This window comes from Tursiops truncatus, chromosome 14 (assembly GCF_011762595.2).
Source record: "Tursiops truncatus isolate mTurTru1 chromosome 14, mTurTru1.mat.Y, whole genome shotgun sequence".
NCBI classification, from domain to species: Eukaryota; Metazoa; Chordata; class Mammalia; order Artiodactyla; family Delphinidae; genus Tursiops; species Tursiops truncatus.
In genome coordinates this window covers 72,597,823-72,620,988 of record NC_047047.1, presented here as the reverse complement: position 1 = coordinate 72,620,988, position 23,166 = coordinate 72,597,823, and the positions used below count along the sequence as shown (strand labels likewise).

Genomic DNA, 23,166 nt, shown 5'->3' with positions numbered 1-23,166 from the left:
GATAAATTCAGGAGCAACCAAAATCAACTTACCAAAAAAGGAGAGGCAAAAGAGGCAAAAAAGGAGAGGAGGGGAATAACACTTTTTATGAACTCACTATTTGAGGAGAAAGACAGGGTATTTTGGTGGCAGTGGGCAACTAGGTAGAAAGAGATTGCTATTAAGTGAAAAATGAGCTTCCATAGGAAGCCACGACAATGAAAGTAATAATTAAATCTTCCTCTAACTTATGTTGCATTGTAAGTGCTTAGCTGAAAAATGTGTCTGTACCTCCGGGCCTGCAGCAATGACATCTGTTATATTTTAGGAACAGAAAGCTAATGAGGTGGAATCTGGAGTAGTGAGCTTAATTGGGCTTGTTTTGATTAAGTGTATGTGCTGGGAATATTCTAATCACTTGTCTGAATTGCAGAACAGTTAACGTAAGCCCCCAAATTCTTGCAACCATTTGTGAATCAGTTTAGAATAGATAGGGAAATTGTGTGGAAGAAAGAGTAAACTGTAAAGCAAAAGTTATCTAAAGTTCAGATGAAGTAAAACGTATGTAGTGTTCCTTGCCTGATTAGCGACTTCAGGCCTGAATGGCAGCCCAGTCATACCTGCCTGCTGTTCACTGTAAGTTAAGGCATCTGCCCGGAGAAACATGAAATGTCAGAGCCTGAAGGACCACAGTGGGCATGATGTCATCCTGCCCTCCTCACTTTTAGAGAATCTGAGGCCCAGAAACGAAGGGACTTTCCTAAGACTAACACTGAGTCTGTAGCAGGGTCTAAGCAAGAACTGAGATCTCCTGGTTCTCCAGGTCTGTCTTGAAGGAGGAAAGGTGAGCTTGGAAATTAAGAGCTCACAGACATGGGGCAGGGTGCCTAAGAGGGCTTTGGGATATTGAAGTTTAGAGTCTTACTCATACAGTTCACTTCTTCCATTCCGTTCATATCAGTTCAAACAGCATTTCCTGGACATCCATTTATTTTAGACCTTGTGTTAGGGTAAGCAGACCCAGCCCCTGCTCTCCAGAACCTCAGAGCCAATGATCAATTAACTATCACATACCTTAGTAAGTACCAGCATGTGCCAACTGTTCACTGATGCTCACAACCTCCAAACAAGCTTCTGTGTGCCCAGACGTGCCTCTTGCCTTAATGCAAAACATGGATGGAAAAATGATGTGTGGATGGAAAAAATGCTATCCAGAGATACTGAGACCATTAAAGAAATGAGGTCAGAGACCAGAGAGAGAGAGTGTGTGTGTGTGTATGAGAGTGAGAGTGAGAGCAAGCAAACAAGAGAAATAATATTTGCAATAAACTCCCAAGGTCAGCAATGAAAGTAACTAGAATAAATACTCTTAATAAGGAGGCAGACAAGCAAAAGGGGAAAAAAATGTAAAAGGGTTATAGCCTCTGACTGGAACGGCCATGACTGTGACAGACTTTGCAGAGCTGTATTTAAGAATTACGTCCATGATGAAGGGGTCCAGGCCAAACCTCAGCCTCTTCCCTGCACCTTTATACTATTGACCCACCACTCTTTCCAACCACTCACAAACTTGTTTTGGGGTGCTCTTTGGGTGAAATAGGAATTGGAAAACAATGGGAGCTGAAAAAATTCAGAAAGCCTAGGAAAATAAGTGCAGGTTATAGGAAGCCTATTTCCCTTAACTTCCAGCATAAAGGCCCAGACATGCAGGAGTATGACTAATCGAAGTAAATTTCTTGTTCTCCTCTAAATTGGGTGAGCTGTTTCCAAGGTTCTGACTATTACCTTGGCACATATGTAATATTTACTGGTACATAGAAACACTATGCAACAATTTAGGATAGATATTAAAAGAAAAATGCCTTACTCAGTGTAAACTGCAGGGATAATTTAGGCTGGCAGAATGTAATTACCCAAACTGGAACACATTCCTTAGGGAGCAAGAATGCGTGAGAAGATGGTATGCTATTGCACCCTGTGATGAGAGCAGCAGTTTTGGAAAATGAAAAGAAAATGAACCATGGATGAAAACTACATGAGAAGACCTGCCCTCTTTGACAACCTTGAGTGAGAAGTGGAGAACTGGGGGAATTGCATGAGTGTAATTGCTGCACTGGAGGAACCTTTAAGTTCATTCTGTCTGACGCTGTATCCTCCTTAAGTGGATGCTTCGTCTCTACCTGAGCACTGCTGTGAGAGGCAATGGATGGCCTCCCCAAAAGAGTCAAAGTGATCCCTTTTATGGAGTAAAGAACTCACGTACTACAATGTCTATCAGCTGGACTTTGTTTGGCCTCTTAGAGCCATACAGTATGCCCGTCCCCTCCTCTCCCAGATAACCTTCACATATTTCAATATGAATTCCATTAACTCTCCAAACCTTCTGCCCCCAGCTAAATGTCCTCTCTGCTTTTAGTTGTGCACGAAATCGTACAATTCTAGACCCTTAACTATTTTAATCCAGCACCTCAAAACAGACTGTTATTATTTTTTTTCCATCCTAGTTTCCAGAATTAGATAGATTACTCTGGTGTGTAAGAGAGCTGGCCTACCACCTTCATGGATCTGGACATTATACTTCTGTTAATTCATCTAAAGACGTTTCTTTGGCAGTCACATCACATTGTTGACTCAAGTTGAATCAAAAACTCTACAAATTCAACTCCTTATCTGAGTTTCCTAAGGGAGAGTGTTCCTGAGGTCTCCCAGACCTTTCTTCTTTTTATTCTTGGACAGACCGCTGGTATGTGTCACGTCTTTTTTCAATACTGTACTTAAAGTTTCTAATATTTCCATATTATCATTACTATTGTTAATTTTTAATTTAAAAATAAAACAGTCATGTTCATAAAAAGTAATCCCCATTCTGGTATTTAAGCCATGAATGATTTCAGAGCTACACGCAGAAGTGTTTGGGGATTTGACCTTGCAATTGCAGAACTAGCTGATTGGGGTAGGTGAAGAGAAAGCATCTCACATCCTGTTTCAGGTGAAAAGACATCGTATATCCTGTTTCAGCATGGTGCAGTAGTTCACACTGTCTTTTCTGTTCTCCTGACTACACAGGAGACTTCATCTCCTGATGAAGCCTATAAATGGCAACATTGCCCCAGCCAAAAATTAATTAAAAATTCGTGGGTCTATAGGTTTTCTGTTGAAATTTTTCTTGGCTTTGGTCCAAATTCTATTAGTCTCAGCATCCCTATTCAGATAGCAAGGATATGTCATAATAATATAATACAACAAAAATCTTGCAGATTAATCCTATTGACACTATTTTGCCAATGGGTGCCATGTCATTACATTGATGTGCAGTAAGATGTCAGGGTATGAGGATGTGTGCAGTTGTCTAAATGTCTAGGGATGTCCACTCTGTCACTTATCAAGGAAGCAAATTTGAAATTGCTTTGTTTCTACCTTTATAGCCTTTTGCTATATGTTCTTTCCTTTCTGCACTGTTAAGTTCAATAAAAAGACCTTCTCTCTGTCAACTGACTTTTGATCAGAGCTAAAACACAGATTTTGGAAAGAAAGCTGTGTGGCCCTCTTGGTTTCAGTCCATACTGAAGGTTGCTTGAATGATGTGAGTGATAATTGTGCACATTAATAAAAGGCAAATGGGTGGCTCAAGGAGTATAAAGATGCATATTTATAAGCAGTGCATGTTTCAATTATGTGTATTTGGGGATGATGTGGGAATGTTCCAATAAAAGATTCACCAGGATCATGCCATACCACACCTCCCCAAATATACATTTGACTTTGGTAGCATTGAATGGTTTCATGAGAGTCAAGATTTTCATGAATCTATCAAAAAATCCGTGGTCTCCTCTTTAATAGGGAGAAGATGCTCCTAACCTAGCTGTCCATCTTGTAGGCCAGTACAGTGTGGAGACCACCATTACCAGGACTGAAAAAAACCAAGCCAGGACTTCCTATCAGGGATGCTCGCTCCTCATTAGAGATTATGAATATACTAGCTGATGTTTTCTTCCCCCAAAATTTTTTTCATCCCAGAATTTCTCCACAGTTTACATTTTGATTTTGTATTCTTTGTTTTACCGTTCACTTGTTTGGGGAGTTTGGAAGTAATATTACATTAGAGTATTTGTTATCCAAACAATGTCAGGAAAAGAGCAAATTATTGTCTCCGACTAGAAAATTAGATAATGGAATGAGATTTCTTTGCCTTTTTCATTAACAATTGCTACTCATGTGCAATTCTGAGGGAAGTCAACAGAATTTAATTTCATTGTTTTTGGCTTTCTTTGCACATGTTAAAGAAGAAGGAGGCTAGTGAGATTGCAATCCTGAGCCTCTCTCCTCTTGGACAGCATGGAAGCCTGAGGATATGCACTATGCTCTCCCTAACACAGGAGCTCAGGAGCTGCTCCCGGCTCCTCAGGCAGGCCTTACGGGCAAGTGCCATCTGTGCCCCACTGCCAGGCAGGCAGTGGGGACACAGCCCTCAACTCAAGGCAGCTGAGAAAGACTGTGCAACTGGCACAGTTGTTGGCTCCAGATGCCACACCTGGAATGAGAGCCCTCAGACCAACGCCTGCGCACTGCTATAAACTGGACCCTGTGTCGGGGAGTAACCGACATCTAGGCTCAGTTCCTTGGAGATGAGCTCAGTCAGCCTGTCGTAATTCTTCTTGGCCAAACCCAGCTGTGAAGAAGGATCTGAGCCACAGCAAGCGGACATTCTTGTTTGGATTCTAAGTCCAGCGCCTGTTACCTGCCGGCAGCTGTCCCAGCTCCCCCTCCCCCTCCACACTCCCGTGTCTCAGAAGCAATGTTTCTGCATGGAATGGTACCCCTTTGCTTTGCTTTCCTTGGCTTTGCTGGAATTGTTTAACCGTTCGTGACAGTCTGAAGGGAAAATGGTTAGATATCTCCTTATTTCTTAAGCTATAGATACTTACAGATAATAAGTAATGTTATATACTTAGGTAATTGTAGATAATTATAAATGAAAAAAGAGAAATGAAACTTATTTCATTTTTCAGTAATTTTAGGCTTTGTTTTCATCTATTTAAGTAAGTTTTGTGACCCACACTAATGCATTTAAAAACACACCAAAATATTTACTTGTTAACCCAGCATATATGTGTGTGTGTGTGTGTGTATACAAACATATATACATTTATGTAATGTATAATACATATATATAAACAAATACATACACACACACATATACTCATGTATATGTAATATACATACATGTATGTGTGTGTGTATATATGTATCTATTTATTTTGTTAAATAAACTGATTATTTCTTGGTAAAAAACATCGAAGGGTCACAGAGGATGAGAAAAATTATCACTGCCATGTAGCATATCTTAAAATAGGAAGTAGTTGGAAATGCTCTAACTTAGAAGTATCAAAATAATTCCGGTAAAGCAATGGTTTGAAGTCACAGTCGTTTCCTTTCTTCCCGCTTTGGTCATTGAGGTGCATTAAGAATGTTCACCATGTGAATATTTCCTGTGGTTTCTGACTCAGCTTCTCTCATCATGAGCTTCTCTGCTTGCTTAGAACTGACCCCTGAACACAGAGCTCTCAAAATCTAAACTTAACTTGCTCCTAATAATTTCTGCTTTGCTTCAGTACCTTGTCTCTAAGAAAGCTTAACGTTCATCCCAGTACCTGACGTGTGGCAAGCTTCTGACAAACGTTAGTTGACTGAATAATTGCTGATACTCTGACCCCAGCTTCTATCTCCTGGCCATTTTCTGCTCATAGCCACTGATGCAGTCTTGGTTAATTCTTTGCGTTAAGACCATTTTAATCCTATAAAGTATTTAGAAGATACACATTTCTAAATGAGCACATTTTTAGGAAATGCATTAAGTGTTTAAAATCAACCAGTTCTACTAAGCACATCTAAATCTTTCTTCCTTTCTTTTATGGGCAGCGATTTCAGGCTTTATCATCTGAGGAGTAACTTTTTCCCTTGGCTTAAATAATTCTATTTTGCATGTGCGTGTGTGGTATAAATAGATTTCAAAATCATAATTCAACTTCAACATAAATTAAAAACATAATTCTGTATCCAAAAATGCTTTCTTGGTATGTAGACTCTTGCCTGTGATTTAGGAAATAATCTTGTTATAAAATCAGCACACAAATTGGTGTTCACCCTGTTTCCCTGCTGACTTCCACCAGGCTACTTACCCTGGAAACTCCAGGGAAAGAGGAGGCAGCTCTCTTAGGCATATGCCTGGGGTCAGCAACTAACTTTTGGCTTTGAATTTATTTATTTTTCTTTCTGAATAAAAGGAAGCAACAGGATGTATGTAGGCTGCAGTGCAGTTAAATGATTGAAAAAAATTGGAAACTATACACAGTCCTGTTCATCTTTTTGCAATGAATTGCAAAGGCACCCTTACCATTCAGTTTCCCCAGTCATGCCTTGGGCACTGTGCTGTTTCTCCTCAGAAGCCCTATGGCACTTAAGGTTTGTCATACGCAGTCTGGCCCTCAGTTCTTAGATACAGTGTAGAATGATGAACCACTCTTTCATGTAGTGTCCCTTCCCTCCAGATGACAGTGAGCTCACTGGAGGCAGAAAATCTTTTTTTTTTAACTTTCTAAAGCTGGCCAAGAGCTTTATGCATGAGTAGGCACAACATAAATATTCAGTACATATTTTCTAACTGGCTTTTGCAGAGTGTATATCAGGAGAGATGTGGGCAGGAGACATAGGAACGTGGACGGCTTTGAAAAGAGAATTCTAGGGTCTAGAAGCCGTGAGTAGTTCTATTGTTTGTTTTCAGATGTGGATACCAGTAATGACCAATAATGACATGTGATTGTGTGTGTGTGTTCATTGCATTGTGGTCTTAGTAATGTATCATCTGGCAGGAAGCTTAACAATATCTCATATTTTCACTTGGTGTAAGGATTTTCTCACTCACATTCTGGGTCCATGGATCTAAAAGTGATGTGGGGAGAAGAGCTTGCAGACCTCAGTGGGCTCCAAAAGGCCAGCTTCTGCTTAGATCTCAAAAGACCCTGTGGATGGTCTCATCACCAGCTTCCTTCCCTTAAAGGGGGCAGAGTGAGAGTGATGTTGATGGGATATACAGAGCTTGCCCTTACGTTGCTTGTAGCATTCAGAGAATCAAGACTTATGCTCAAATTATATAGAGATTGACACAAGACATTCTGGAATTAGGGTAAAAATAGTGGCACTGCTTCTAGCATATAAGCCTATTCCTGCAACGTGGAGTTTACCATGGTTTGCAGTGTCCTGCCCAGAGCAGCAGTGGTGATCAGATGGCTCTTTTTATCTGAATTTACAGGTGGTCCCTCTACTGATTACAAGAGAGCTAGTTTTGCCTTCCTGCATCAACACAAGACATGGGCCATATGTCTGGTGGTAGAACAAGACAGTGCCTCTCACAATGTCAGTCACGCCGGCATATTAGTTGATACACTGAGATTAAATTTGTAGGGAAGAAGACAATGAAGCTTTATGGTTTATGCTGTAGATTCATGTATGCAAGTGATTAAATAAATATATCCAAAAAAGTGTGAATCAGTATGGCTAAGATAACTTGGATCAGAGCTCCTATCTCAATGTCTTTTTTTTTTTTTTTTTTTTTTTTGCGCGTTACGCAGGCTTCTCACTGTTGTGGCCTCTCCCGTTGCGGAGCGCAGGCTCAGTGGCCATGGCTCACGGGCCCAGCCGCTCCGTGGCATGTGGGATCTTCCCGGACCGGGCCACGAACCCGTGTCTCCTGCATCGGCAGGCGGGCTCTCAACCACTGCGCCACCAAGGAAGCCCTCAATGTCTTTTTAATCAATGCCATGTCTGAAAACTCAGGAGGCAGGCTAATTACATTTTCATTTGCCCCAAAGTTAGGAGGGTCAATTTAATAAGCATTTTGATAGGCAGGGTTCAAATAATCTTGCCAAACTAGAATAATAGGCCCAAACATGTAAAATCATAAGCATTTATTTAACATCTACTATCTGCTTAGACATAGAAGAAAGCATTGTACATGCCCTATCTCAAAAAGTGCTATGTACTAAGCACAAAAAATGCTATGAAGGAACTTCCAGTTTCCTATCCAGCATGTAAGAAGCTTGGAGGTCACCACTTCATCCTAACAACAAGTAAAAAAAAGCAGAACAAACTGAAAATTTAACAGCTCTTCTTAGAGCCCTAAGAGAAGTGAGGTCACAGGGCAAACTACTGTTCCCCAAATTGGAGAGACCAACAGGCAAAGACAAAGAATCACGTATCATATGATATCACTTATATGTGGAATCTAAAAAAAATGATACAAATGAAGTTATTTACAAAATAGAAATAGACTCACAGGCATAGAAAACAAACTTATAGCTACCAAAGCGGGAAGGGAGGGGCATAAGTTGGGAATTTGGGATTAATAGATACACACTACTATATATAAAATAGATAAACAATAAGGACCTTCTGTATAGCATAGGGAACTATATTGAGTATCCTGTAATAACCTATAATGGATAAGAATCTGAAAAAATATATATGTGTATATACATAAAACTGAATCACTTTGCTCTATACCTGAAACATTTTAAATCAACTATACTTCATTTAAAAAAAAATAAAATAAATAGAAACAAAGCAAACAAAAAAACAAAACCCCAAAGAATCACAGCTTACCAGAGCAGAAACCTGTGAGCTGAAGCCTCTATGAGAACCAGTGCTGGGAGAGGGAAATCGGAACTGTAATTGACAAATTGTTGGAGGCTCAGTGTGGACAACCTGAGAGTAAAAATCCCCAGAGAGGTTCAGTATTAGCAGGGCTCCCACACTTTTGTCAGTTTTACCTCCAGAAGCTCTACCAGGCCCTCACAGTGAGTATCAGAGAAAAATCTCCCATTTTGAAAAGCACCAGAATGTACTGTTCTTAGCAAGGTCTGCCCTCAGGGAAAACTATTTTACCAGGGCCTAACCAGCAAGAGTTTTATCAGAGCCTACCTGACCTAGGACGAGGGAAACTCCAGCCCACTCTAGCCATCCTGTTCCACCTAAGGGGGGGAGGAAAAATAACTGAGAAATATTTGTGAAGTTCATAGTCCAGAGGCATAGGCTCACTAAAAGACTCATCTTAGTAAACCTAATGGCAGTACTGGAGGATGCTTCCCCTCCCCCGCACTTTACCACCACAGCACTAAAGGCCTGTGGTATCACTTCCTTTGACCTAGTGTATTATGTCCATCTATCAGGAATCTGTAAAATATTTTGCTCATTTTATTGGGTTGACTTTTATTATTGTCTTATAAGAATTTTTTAAAAAATATATTCTGTTCCAAAGCCCTTGTCAAATACATATTTTGCACGTTAAAAAGAAAGCTATGAAGTCGGTATTATAATTACGCCCAGTTAATAGACAAGGAAACTGATGTTCAGAAAAGTGATGTAACTTATCCAAGGTTACAAAGCTAGTAGGTGACAGAGCCAGAATTTGAACCCAAGTAGTTAACCACTATGCTGTATTAAATGTTTAGATTTTAATATAGCCTTGTATAACCTTTTGTATACCTTAAACTGTACTTTATATTTTAGGTAAAATTAGCAACTGTTGTTCAAGATTGGGCAAATATCACTGTTAATATTTATGAGAAACGACTTTCAGATTTCAATAACTTTAAGGTCAACCTGAACCAAAGGCATAAGAAGGCTGTTTGAAAAGCCAAATGTAAATCTGAGCTACATAATATCTAGCTCAAGGGAAGCCATACTCCCCTGTGCGTCAAGACCCCGTTTGGGTTGGTACTAATTTTTTAAAAGAGGCTTTAAAATGCACTGTGTCCAGAAGAAGACAATGATAAGACTTATGAAGGACCTGGAACACATTGCCAAATTAATTCAACGGTATTAATTGAGTGCTCTGTGATAGATGTTATGGTATAATGATGAACAAAACAGTGCTTATCTCAAGAAGCCTTGAAATTCAAGAAATTTAGGGTATTTATCCCAAAGAAGAGGTAACTTGAAAGTAGGATGAGGTGTGATTGAATTACCAAAAACGTTTAAATACCTGTTGTTCTATGTCACACATTATGTTAGAGAATAGAGATATAGGGGTGCATAAATACATCATGTTGTCCATCCTGAGGGAGATCACAGTCTACTGGGTGGGAGAGGTCCCATACGCTCATCTGTAGTATGATGAATTATATACTAGTAATATAAACGACAGACTAACACACTATGGAACATGGTAGAAATCAGCAGAAGTGCACAGAAGGAGAAGTACAGAAGGGGATCACTTGATAGCTTTCTGCAAATAGTTTGGGAGCTGCTATTGGTACAAGAAACAAATTTGTTAAAAAAAAAAAAAGAGCCCTCCTGAAGGAGTATGAAAGTTTGGCAATTGCAGAGAAGAAAACTTTTTATTAATTGGTGAAACTTTTTTCTAGCAATAATAGATGAGACAACAAAATAGGTTACCTTTAAAAAAGAGCGATTTTCACATCACTGAATGTGTCCTAGCAGAGTCCAGCCCCCCAGCTGGCATGGGTGTTGTGGACTAGATTCCTGACTGGGTGAAAGTTTGTACTAAATGAATTTTAAGGTTGCCTCCAAATTCTGAGACTCTGTTATTGGCATGAACAGCTTCCTCAATTAGAAAGAGCTGCTTACAGGAAATGTTGATTTGGTTTGTAGATATTTTACAGAACTGGGTTTTTCCTGACCGTAAGCCTTCTGGGTAAGGCCTTGCACCTGTATCTTCATATCATTTGGCTTGAGCTCATTTCAGGACTATAGTTTGTTAATTACATTGTCCACTAATTAAAGAAACGATTATTGCCCAATGAACCTACACTCCAAGAGACCAAAATCAGAGACACAGCACTACAGCTTCCCACTAAAGCAGTGCTGGGACTTTCCTGGTGGTCCAGTGGTTAAGACTCGGCGCTTCCAATGCAGGGACCAAAGGTTTGATCCCTGGTTGGGGAACTAAGATCCCACATGCCGCGTGGTGTGGCAAAACACACAAACAACAACAATAACCAAAAACAACAACAACAACAACAAAACCATAGCCAGTGCTGATTTCCTCAGCTTTCAGCCTTGAAAAGGGCCAAGCACTTCTTACCTGGCCCTGTCGATGTCTGATCTGGAAATCCTACATCATGTCAGCTGAGGTCATCCACACTTTACTAGAGAGATTTCTTTTCATCCATATTATTCTAGGGATGTTTATAGCCCTTCATTCCTCTCTTTTTGGAGTAGTGGAAAGTGTAATGCACCAGGATTCAGAAATGCTAGGTTCAGTTTTTTGCTTTGTCAGTTAATATCTGTATGAATTTTCTGCTCTGAGATTTGGATTCCTCTACAGTAAATCATGAGAGATGCATTGAATCAGGAGACAGCAGCCTGGCTTCTTTAAAGTTTTTGTGGAGAGCTTTTAAATGACCCATTCTGGAGCTTCGGCCTCAGGGAGTCTGATTCAGTAGCTCTTGAGTAGGAAAAGGAAATAATATTTTTAAGTTCTTTTGAGGATCCTGATGGTACAGCCCAATTTGGGAACTGAGTAAGATAATTTCTAAGGTTCCTATCAGCTCTAAGAGTCTATGAGTTTGTGATTCTGTTTTTCCCTCTTCAAAACTTCAGTGATTACGTATATATATAAAATCTTAAAAAGAAAAGGCTTTTACGCACTACAGCCCATGTGGAAAAATTCAGTTCACTTGTGATTACAGGCAACATCATTTTATTTTAACAATTTCCTTTTCCAGTGCTGCTCAGGTAGATTGAAGAAGTGTTCAAAAATAAAAAAGCTGAGAGGAATTAGATAAATATTTAGCCAAGTCAGGGCACAACCTTCCCCCCTCCCACCTGCCCACCCTTCTAATTCCTTCCCTGCTTTCTTGTCTCAAACATTTAAGCAACACATAAGAGAAAAACACTCTCCCTTAAGCCCATTTTTGAAATGATTCTATTTTTAAACACTGCAGCTCATCTCAATTGTGCTCAAATTCAATTCACTTGTGATTGTCTGCTATATTATTTTCTTTATCAATTTCTCCCCAGACTCAGTGGGGTAGTGATTGAAATTTGAAAGCTTATGGGGGGAATAAAGTCCAAAATAGTACTGAGGAAAATGTGTCTTGAGTCTGGTGGCTTCACGGAGCCCTTGCTTTTCCTTGACACCCAATCCACTTTCATCCATAGTCTCTTGATAAATACTATCCAGCCAAAATGACTTAAAAATAAATTTAATTTGATTCTTCCGTGATCAAAAGTTTTTACTCCCTAGCCTTAAAATGTTTCATTTTCTATTGTTACATCATGTGCTTAATGCTTTGGCTAAGACTGCCTTGCTTTTGGCTGCTAAATCTTTGCTGTGCTTTAGTTTAAGTTGGCATGCATCTATGCATCTATTAGGGCTGTTGGCCATTGGAATCTTCTTGGTATGGACAGATAACACTCATTCTGTTCCCAGACTAGCTTGGCCTTTGAACACAATGAGAACTTATTTCTAATACAACAACCTTTTCTAGTATCATGTTTGTGAAACCTATGATTTTATCTAATATTTAATCCATTCTCATTTCTCCCATCCAGAATTCAATGTAAAACAGTCATCAAGTATATTAGAGACAGTGAGGGGAACAGGAATTAACAAGAATAGGGTCTGAACACCAGTGTAAGAATGTATAGTTCTCATGCTTATAGTTGTCTTGCACATTACAAGAGAATTCTTCTCATTCATGTCTAAGACCCCTCACCTAAGGATGGAAACTCCCACACTCAGGTAACTGGCTCCTCTGTTGTGTAGCTCTGTGTTTGACTGGGACTGTCTCATTGCATGCTCTCCTAGTCTGCTCTTTTGTGTCCCATTACTTGTAAAATACTTGCTCTTTGTAACATTTGACCCCTTGTAAAATACTTGCTTCTTTGTATCATTGGCCCCTAGGGTTTACTTATACCTCCTTTGGGTATTGAAGTTGCAAGAGAGGACAATGATCCATTGAAGCACAAGAGATTTATTTTATAGGTGGGTAGAATGTAGGAGCCTGGTCAGTAGGGTTTCCTTCAAACACACTGCACACAGCCAGATCTTTGTTCAAAGTCTGACCTTTCATCTACAGCCATGATCACCCCCAACTCTGTGCTCATGAAGTTATTTTCCCTTTCCCTCTAACACTTACCAAAACTCTGCACTTTCTTCAAAGTCTGCCACCTCTAAGAAGTCTTCTCTGACCACATATGTTCCCACTCGGTGTGCACTTCCCTTGTGTTCTTGTTTACTTTTCATGCTGCTTCATGTTTCCAGTATATATGTTATGCTTTTCCACATGGCCAAACTGTGTCCTAATGTTGCCAAATGCCTGACACAGAGTCAGCACATGCCAGTTGCTAAGCAGTATCTGTGGAATGTAAGATGGAAAATAACAATCGGTTGAACACTGATGTGCTAAAACATTTTACATGTTATGTCAAAACAACTCTATGCATTAAATACCATTCCTATTCTAATTTATAAATGCAGAATTGATAAATTAGATGGTTTACCCAGTGTACCAAGTGTCAGAGTTGGTATACGAAGTCAGGGGCTTTAATTCGGAAAGAACACACTGTGATGTGATGAAGTTTTTCTCCAGAGCTTTGCTCTGTGATTTATTCTTTCATTTTTTTCTCTGTTTCTACTCACCAAAGTCATCCTCTTGAGGTTGGAGGTGGAAAAGTGGTCTTTTATGGTTAAAAAAAGACATGTGGGGACTTCCCTGGTGGTCCAGTGGTTAAGACTTCGCCTTTCAGTGCAGGGGGTACGGGTTTGATCCCTGGTCGGGGAGCTAAGATCCCACATGCCTTGTAGCCAAGTAACCAAAACATGAAACAGAAGCAATATTGTAACAAATTCAATAAAGACTTTAAAAATGGTCCACATCAAAAAACAAAAAAAGCAAAAAACCAAGACATGTGAGTGGCCAGAAATTATCCATGGAAGGGCTTATGGGAGAATGATGTTGGGGGCGAAGAGTGAGTAAAATCCCATATACAGGCAGCTGAGGCACCTGGGTTCCCAGTGATTTAACTCCGTAATGATGGCGGTACAGTCGTCTCTCAGTATCCACAGGGGATTGGCTCCAGGAGCCCCCACGGATACTGAAGTTGGCCGATGGTCAAGTCTCTTATATAGTCACCCTCCATATTCACAGGTACCACCTCCGCTGTGGATGTGGAACCCACAGATACAGAGGGCCAACTATATTTCTCAAACATGGGAGAAGCATCAAAGGTGGAGTTTTCGCTTCCAGTATCTCTAATGAAACAAGAGCCTGTGGAGTTTGCTAAACTGTCTAATCAGGCCGCTCACCTGGACCTACTTGACACTCAGCTCCTTGTGCTTTTGCAGCTGAAGAAAGTAAAGCAGTACTTCCCCTCTTGTGGGTTTATATAATTGTAAAGCATCAGTGATGCCATTGCTTTCTCAAAATAATTGTTGGAAAGTGATTAGCTGCTACAAATCCCGGAATGAAATACATCTGCATATTTCCTGCCTGTACAAATGCCTGGGAAAAAGGCAATGGACTGAGAAACATCTGAGAGGAGCACGCACACATCTGCTAGATCAGTAGCCCCTACACCATTACCTTCCTTAGAAGGCAAACCTTAAAAGACCCAAAGCAAGAATTTTATTCATAAAGAAATGGAAACAAAGGAGGCAGTATTTTAAAAGTACTTTCAAAATGATAAGGGACTGTCCAAATGTGAGACATATTGTTTAAACAGTTCATTAAAAGACCTCCTAGCTAGGATCTTCAATATTTGGGGGGCGGTGAAATCAAAAAGAAGACGCCTGCAGTTTTAACATGTATAGGAAAGACCTAAGGCCTATAAAAATAGAATAGAAAAAGATCACATGAATGAAATATCTTAATCTCTGATTACTGTTCGAATGATCTGTACATTGAATGAGCCTTTGAAATGTTTTCTAGTCTTTTGACAATGCAGCCTCATTATCAGAGTCTTTTCTATTTGAATTCTGGAGTTTAGGTCAAAGAGACAGCCTAGTTTCAGGAAAGTAAATGTTCTTTCCTAGTCCTGACAATGGGAAACGCACAGGGAACTCAGCTGCATACGCTGGTGTGAGGCCTAGAGAGGGCTGCCGGGACACCGGTGAGAGCCGTCAACAGTGGGCGCATATAAAAATGTGCTCAGCAGTGTCGCCCTTTTACAGTTCTTCTAAGCTGGTATTGTGGTGGCCAAGAAAGAATTGTGATGTCCCCCGAGTGATGCAAAAACACTAAGGACACTTGGACAGTTGCCAGTTATTTTTCTAAAGCACCTTTCCTGGAGTGTACAGCGAAGTGGACTGTGTACACACACACACACACACACACACACACACTCAGCTAGTATTCACTGAGCCTTTCTTAGAGCCAGATGCTTAGGAGTGTATTTCCAAAATACTGAGAACAGTAAGGGTCCTCCTGATGGAGGATGAAAGCTGAATAGAGATGGGGAGTTCTTCAGTTAGTTATTGCACTATAACAAACCACTCCCAAATTTAATGGCCCAAAGCAATGACAGTTTCTCATCTCTCAGATTCTGTGTCTGACTGGTTTCACCTGAGCAGTTCTGCTCCGTATGGTATTGGGTGGGACTACAGTCTTCTGAAAGCATGAGACTATAACATCCAAGATGGCTCAATCGTATGGCTGGCAGTGGGTGCTGGCTGTCAGGTAGAGCTCAGCTGGGCTGTGGGCCAGAGCTCCATGGTTCTTCTCCTCTTGGCCTCTCTATGTGAATTAAGCTCTACCTAGTGTGGTGGCTGGGATCCAAGAGTAGAATTCCAGCTACGAGAAAGTGGAATTTGGAGATCTCTTTAAGGCCTGGCCTCAGAAATTACACAGTGTCACGTCTGCTGCTTCTTATTAGTCAAAGGGAATCCCAGGACCAGCTAAGATTCAAGGCAAAGGAAAATAGGCCACATTTTTTGTGTGTGATTTGAGGCAAAAAAACCAAAAAATATCAACTAAACTGAAATAAATTATGACTATCTTTAATCCACACTGTGCAGGAATGAATGTACTTGGGATGAACTTTAGAAAAGAGAGTGGTCTTATCAGCAGATCACTGACCAGAGTTTACTTCTGTGTGTGTATATATGGTTTTGGGGGGATGGTTGTTGGTATTTTGTCATCTTCTTACATATTCCATGAGAAATTTTAAAGACAGTGAGAGGACACTGATCCATGTATACAAAGTCATGTGAGCCCCATTTTCAGAGGTCAGAGTATCCTGTCCCTCATGCCTCTGGGCTCACGTTGGGGGCTTTCAGGGCTGTGGCTCCTCCTTCAGCTTTGCTTCCATGCCAGGGCTCTGGGCCATGCTTCTATCACCAAGGGCAAGGAGATCCTGACCATGAGGGTGATAGTGATCCTAGCACAGGTGTTGCAGAAAACTTGAAATAAGTATCTCAACTCTCACTTCCCTAACTTTAGTTCTATTTTTAACTCCTTATTATACAGGAACACCATGTTCCCAGTTCCTCATAATACCAGTCATTGTATAAGACCTTGTATACTGCAAGAGCTTAATCAGTACTATTTGATTGATTAAATATAAGCATCCTTTTAAATCTAAAGAACAGTTTTCTTCTTTAGTTTTTCTGATGTCTCTGATTATTTATGACAATATATATTCAAGGTACATATAGAATACATGGTAAGAATAAAATCAAAATCACAGTTTTGTTTGTATACGAGTTCAGGTTGTTTTCCTTGGATCCAACATCTAATTTTCCATAGTTATTATGAGCTCTAACTGTAGCCTTCGCCACTGGCCCAGAGCTATGCTATTGGTTATAAGGGGAATGTGGTAAGAACATGAATGTCTGGCTAAGCAAAGCCCCTGGAATTTTCTGGCAGGACTCAAAATGCCACAGGAGAATTCTTGTCATCTTTGTATTCAAAGGAATATATACATATTCAAAGGAATAGACACTCATATATGTATACACCATGATAGATAGATATTTACATAGTGTCTTGAGAATAATGATAATCCAGAAATACTTGCTTAATTGTTTGAACTGAGCTACTTATTTGCCTTCAGTAGAGTCACATCACAAGAAAGGTGATTAACCTCTGATTTAAGAATTAGCACTCTGAGCTTTAGCCCTGTTTCTTACTCTGAATAAGTCATAAAGAAATGCCTCACTTGTCCTGGGCCATGCTTCCAGACACCCCCTCCACACAAAGCAGTTGAAATTAGTTAAACATTTCTAAGAAGCAAAAGAACTCTCACAAATTCTGTACTCTTTTGCCTTTTCGGGAGATACGATACTGCCTTCAGAACAGAGAAGATAACATGGCTAGTAAAGCTAAGCTTCTTAGGAAAGATCATTAGAAATAGTGGACCATTGAGGGTTTTGGCACATAGACAGAGCTGTATAATGGTTAAGTCTGTGGTAACACAATGCGCAAGTAGTAGTTCCGTGTTTGAATTTGCTTCACCTCGCTGGTCTTCATTTCCTAATTTGTAAAATGGAGATACTTTATAGGACTGCTGTAAGGTCTTTACATCACATGGCATAGTGCCATGAAACAGAACAAATCAAACTGCACTTAAATTATATGGAAAAGTCATTTATATGAAATGAATAGTTTCCTAATAACACTGGAAAAATAAGTCATCAGTCTATGTATCTCCATTTCTATATTTCATGTTAAACCTGGCAGAAAAAAAAAATACTACTTCTGCAATTCCAAAGACCTGCATACGAGATGAATACATTCAGCTCATCTCTGAGCTCCATGGAGAAGAATATAGCATAACATGCGAACATATATTTAGACAAACATACTCGAATACACATGGACACGCATGAAATTGCTAACATTCAGGAAGTGTGAAAAGAAGGAGCCTGGAAACTTTGTTTACTCCGGAGTTTTGTTTATTTTCAGCAAACAGAATAAAGATTGAAGGGAGGTGCTTTCACTGTTCTCCCTGTCTGAAATTCTGAAGGCTGGAGGCCATCTGAGTTCTCCTTTTAGATTTTGGCAGTTATTTGAGAAGTGGCGTAGGAGGGTAAGTAGTCACAGCAGGTTCTAGGGAAGGAAGCACCACCTAAATTGCTATTCTAAGGTAGTAAACAGGATTCAGGCAACTTCTGAGGGTTGGATAACTTCTAAGAGGCGAAACCCAAGATTGAAATGGGATATTTAGCCCTGTTCTGTGTGCTTCAGTCTTCTGTATGGCTGACTGGTTTATTATTTTCTCTTTGGAGAGTGTGTACAATTCCTGTCTCTTGAAGTTAGGTTACTTTAGGCTGCAGGCTACAGGACTGGGTTAATGAAGAGCTATAATAAAGTTAAAAAGTCAAAGTTGGCTTGGGACAAAGATGAACTTAAGCTTGGATGGTGAGACAGAGAGGTCAGGGCTAGTGTAGTTGCCGGAAATTTTGCATTATTGGTGTGTTTAGCACAGTCAGTGGTCCTGTTGTAATTGGCAAATCTCTATTAAGAAAATGCTTGGTCATGTTCTTAGTCTAGACTCTGTACCTGCACTTTCCAGTACAGTAGCCACATGTGCCACTAAGCAATTAAAATGTAGCTGGTCCACATGTATATATATGAAAGTGTAAAATAAATGCCAGATTTCAAAGATTTAGTATAAAAAAGACATAAATATCATATTACTATTCTTAATAGCTTGCATGTTAACATGGCAGTACTTTGGATATCTAGGGGTATCAAATACGTTATTAAAGTTAATTTCAACCTGTTTTATTTTATATTCTAGTGTGGCTTATAAAAAGTCTAAAAATGTGGCTCACATTTTATTTGTATAGGATATTGCTGTTCTACACAGTGACAGACTCAAAAAATAGATAATGCTTATCCAGCCAGCTAATGAGTCTAGTCACATCCCTTTCAGGAACCAGTTTGCCCAACTATAACATAAGGAATATTAATAGTAGATAGGAAAAAGTTGGAATTTGGGAAGGGAGAAGGAAGAGGAGGGAGAAAGGAATAGTACAGTGGGTCACATAAACAACTATATATATATATATACACACACATATATATGTACACACATGGATAAATATATATATATGTGTGTGTGGGTATATATATATGTATATATATATATACACACACACACACATATATATATATATATATATATATCTTTGGAAACAAGATAAAAGAGCAGAGACCAAGTACACTCAAGCTGTCTGTTGGGGAGGGAGGATTAAGAAGTGGAAGAGAGTATGATGAATCTGTGTCAAAATGCTGTATTATATTTCAAAATTTTCATTGGTAAAATTAACGTGAAATATTAGAGAGTGATTTTGAATATCATCTATAAATGCAGATAGAATGTCCTACCCCCACCCCAACCAACACCTAAGTTATGCTGCACTAAACAGATTTATAACAGATATTCTGTATCAAGCATCTGAGATATTCTGTATCTCATGAGTCACTGAAAGGCCAAAATCATTTCAGACAGTGAACAGATCATCTCTAAATTTGTTTTTAGTTCCAGTATTCTATGCTTGATTTTCTTTGGGCAGAACTGCAGTCAGTACCATGGAGAGCTCATGAGGAACATGAGAAAGGATGGAAAGCATAGATTGCTTCAAAAAGAGCTAGTTTTAAAGAACAGCACCAATGAGAGCTCAAGACACACACACACACACACACACACACACACACACAAGACTGTAGAATTTGGAGGAGATGGAATACCTTTTCCTATTTATCTCTGATTTCTGTCATACTTCTATAATTTATTCATAGAACAATTCAGCTATCTCAGGCTTATGGTTGAGGAAACAACACACTGCTATATTTAAAAAGGATAACCAACAGGGACCTACTGTACAGCACAGGGAACTCTGCTCAATGTTATGTGGCAGCCTGGATGGGAGGGGAGTTTGGGGGAGAGTGGATACATGTATATCTATGGCTGAGTTGCCTTGCTGTGCAGCTGAAACTGTCACAACATTGTTAATTGGCTATACTCCAATATAAAATAAAAAGTTTTTAAAAATCTCAAAATGTTAACTATCCTTAGTTCACATAAAGCAGACAGTGGGGCTTCCCTGGTGGCGCAGTGGTTGAGAGTCCGCCTGCCGATGCAGGGGACACGGGTTCGTGCCCCGGTTCGGGAAGGTCCCACATGCTGCTGAGCGGCTGGGCCTGTGAGCCGTGGCCGCTGAGCCTGCACGTCCGGAGCCTGTGCTCCGCAACGGGAGAGGCCACAGCAGTGAGAGCCCTGTGTACCGCAAAAAAAAAAAAAAGCAGACAGTGGTAAACTTGGGATTCTCTTTCTAAGGTCCTACTTGCTAATGCAAGATATGTAAGACAGAGAATATTTTACCTAAAGAGAACTCCTCTTTGGTTAACTTCTCACAATCTGTAGAAATTAACATTTTCTTTAAGAGAGAGTTCTGGCAGGGAGGTTAAGAGGACAGTTGTTGCAGACAGGTTAACTTGATTAACATGTCAGCTCAGCTATTTGTGACTTACTTAACCTCTCTGAAATTTATTGTCCTCATCCTGGACATGATAATAATGCTTACCTATAGTGTTGTTATCACACACACACACACACACACACACACACACACACACACACACACACACGCAAAAGAGTTAATACATGTAAAATGCTGAACAGAATAACTGACACATAGTAAAGACTCAGTGTTAACTGTTATAATCTGCAAAGGCCTATGAGGATTTACCTGTGTAATAACACATTACTCACTCTTGAAAGTTGAAATTCCTGGGAATCTGATTCTGAAATGGAGAGAAGTTTTCAGAAAGTTTATTATGGAGTGCTGTTGGAATCAACTCTTGTCAAAAGAAGCAGAATTAGGCAGTATTGAGAAGGAAGTAAGATTTGCCACAGGGATAAGATATGTTGTGATATAGTTTCTTGTTTTTCTTTTTCTGAAGTCATCATCTCTCATCCAGTTTTTTTTTTTAAAGTATAATTGACTTACAATATTATAACTAGTTTCAAGTGTACAACATAGTGATTCCATATTTTTATACATCACAAAATGATCACCATAAGTCTAGTTACCATCTATCATCATACCAAGTTATTACAATATTATTGGCTGAATTTTCTATGCTGTACTTACATTCCCATGACTTATTTTATAACTGGAAGTTTGTAGCTCTTAATCCTCTTCACTTATTTCACCCATCTCCCCATCTCCTCCCATATGGCAACCACCAGTTTGTTCTCTGTATCTATGAATCTGTTTCAGTTTTGTTATGTTTGTTCATTTATATTGTTTATCAAATTCATAAGTGAATCCATACTGTATTTATCGTTTGATTTATTTCATTCAGCATAATACCCTCTAAGTCCATCCATGTTGTCACAAATGCAAGATTTCATTCCTTTTATGGCTAATATTCCATTCTCTTCTATCTATCTATCTGTCCATCCATCTAGATCTAGATGTATAGGTGTATCAGAACTTCTGTGTCCTCTCATCTATGGATGGACACTTAGGTTGCTTCCATATCTTGGGTATTGTAAATAATGCTACAACGAACATTGGGTACATATATCTTTTCAAATTAATGTTTTTGTTTTCTTCAGATAAATACCTAGGAGTGGAATTGCTGGATCGTATGGTAGTTCTATTTTTAGGAGCCTCCATACTGTTTTCTATAGTTTCTGTACCAACTTACATTCCCAGCAACATTCCACAGGGGTTCCCTTTTCTCCACATCCTCACTAACACTTGTTATTTGTTGTCTTTTTGATAATAGCCATTCTGACAGGTGTGAGGTGATATCTCATTGTGCTTTTGCCTTTGGTCAAGGCAACTCTCTTTAGTGAGGCAATTCATGCAGAAGGCTGTTTGTTAGCAGCACTCCCAGGAACTGGGAACGAAGTCTTCATTTCTCAAAGGAGCACCCGGCAGCACCTCACAGCATCCACGAAATTCCTCATGCTCAGTGTTATTACTTGTCAAGGAGCTCTCAATATCCAGGAAGGCAATAGTGTCTGTTGGGTTTTGAGAGTGATTCAATAAAAGCACATTCTTTATTTTTCTCCTGAGTTTGAAGCCAGTTGAGAAATAAGATATAGGACTGATAGACATAGAGTTAAAATGTCAGTTTTATTACTGATAAATGCAAATTGGAGAATATGTATTTATATCATTCAGTAATTACTCCATATATCTCCTCTCTGGAACTGAGCATATCCCCCAAACTGCTGGCCTCCCTCTGCAGAGTCAGGGACAGACACTGCCTGGAATGCATGCCCCTGGACAAGCAGAGGACACCTAGGTCCTGAGGGCAATCCATGCAGAAAGAAGAAGCCTCCCCAGAAGTAACTGAGCCTCGTGTCCTCCATGCCTTTTCCTAATTTTATCAGAGGTCAGAGAAGAAAGCAGAAAGTGTTTCCATGCTTTTCTCTCATGGGGAGTAGAAAATGAGAACACTTTTCATTGTGCAAAAATAAGGAGTGGGATTTAAGCATTCCTTCTTAATTCTGCTGCTTCCTCTGACTACTTTTGGTCTTCCCCACAGGCTTTGTGTCCTCAAAATAGCTCAACAGAAGATGTTATCCTCATTGGCGTCTTCTAACAAGGTCCTTCTGTCCCTGAGGCTAGCTTCAGGCTTCTAAAAAGAGAATGTGTAACTATGAGTCTGAACTTTATAGACATGAAATGCTTTTTATTCCCTCCACATAGCACATAGTTTAAAGATACACATTCTACAAGACTAATTATGAAAAAATATGATTGTCTTACCACCCCCATTCAACTGATGCTCTAGAAAATGGCAACTTTCAAATATTTCGCTTTCCTTTAATATCTACCTTCATGGTTCTTTTTTTTTGGGGGGGGGGCGCCTTGCCTTGCAGCTTGCAGGATCTTAGTTCCCCAGCCAGGGATCGAACCTGGGCCCCCAGCAGTGGAAGCATGGAGTCCTAACCACTGGACCACCAGGGAATTCCCTTACTTTCATGTTTCTTAATACTATACTTACGTTGGCACTTCTTGATTTTTCCATTTAAAACATTATATGCTGACTTCTCACTATGGAAGAAGAAATGCTAGATTTTTGGGGTTTTTGCTGCTCACTTTCCATATGTTCGCTTTTCATCCCCCATTCTACCACCATAATTATGACATAATTTTCTTTAGATCAGAATCAAGACATTGCATCATTTTGACTGTGT

At 39.7% G+C, this 23,166-nt stretch overlaps 1 non-coding gene across 1 annotated transcript; it reads right to left on the bottom strand.

Annotated features, from left to right (window-relative positions):
* Positions 1-22,863: 22,863 nt before the first annotated feature.
* TRNAW-CCA (transfer RNA tryptophan (anticodon CCA)) lies at positions 22,864-22,936 on the bottom strand. The gene has a single exon. It is a non-coding gene; the product is annotated as a tRNA-Trp (tRNA).
* Between the last annotated feature and the right edge of the window lie 230 nt (positions 22,937-23,166).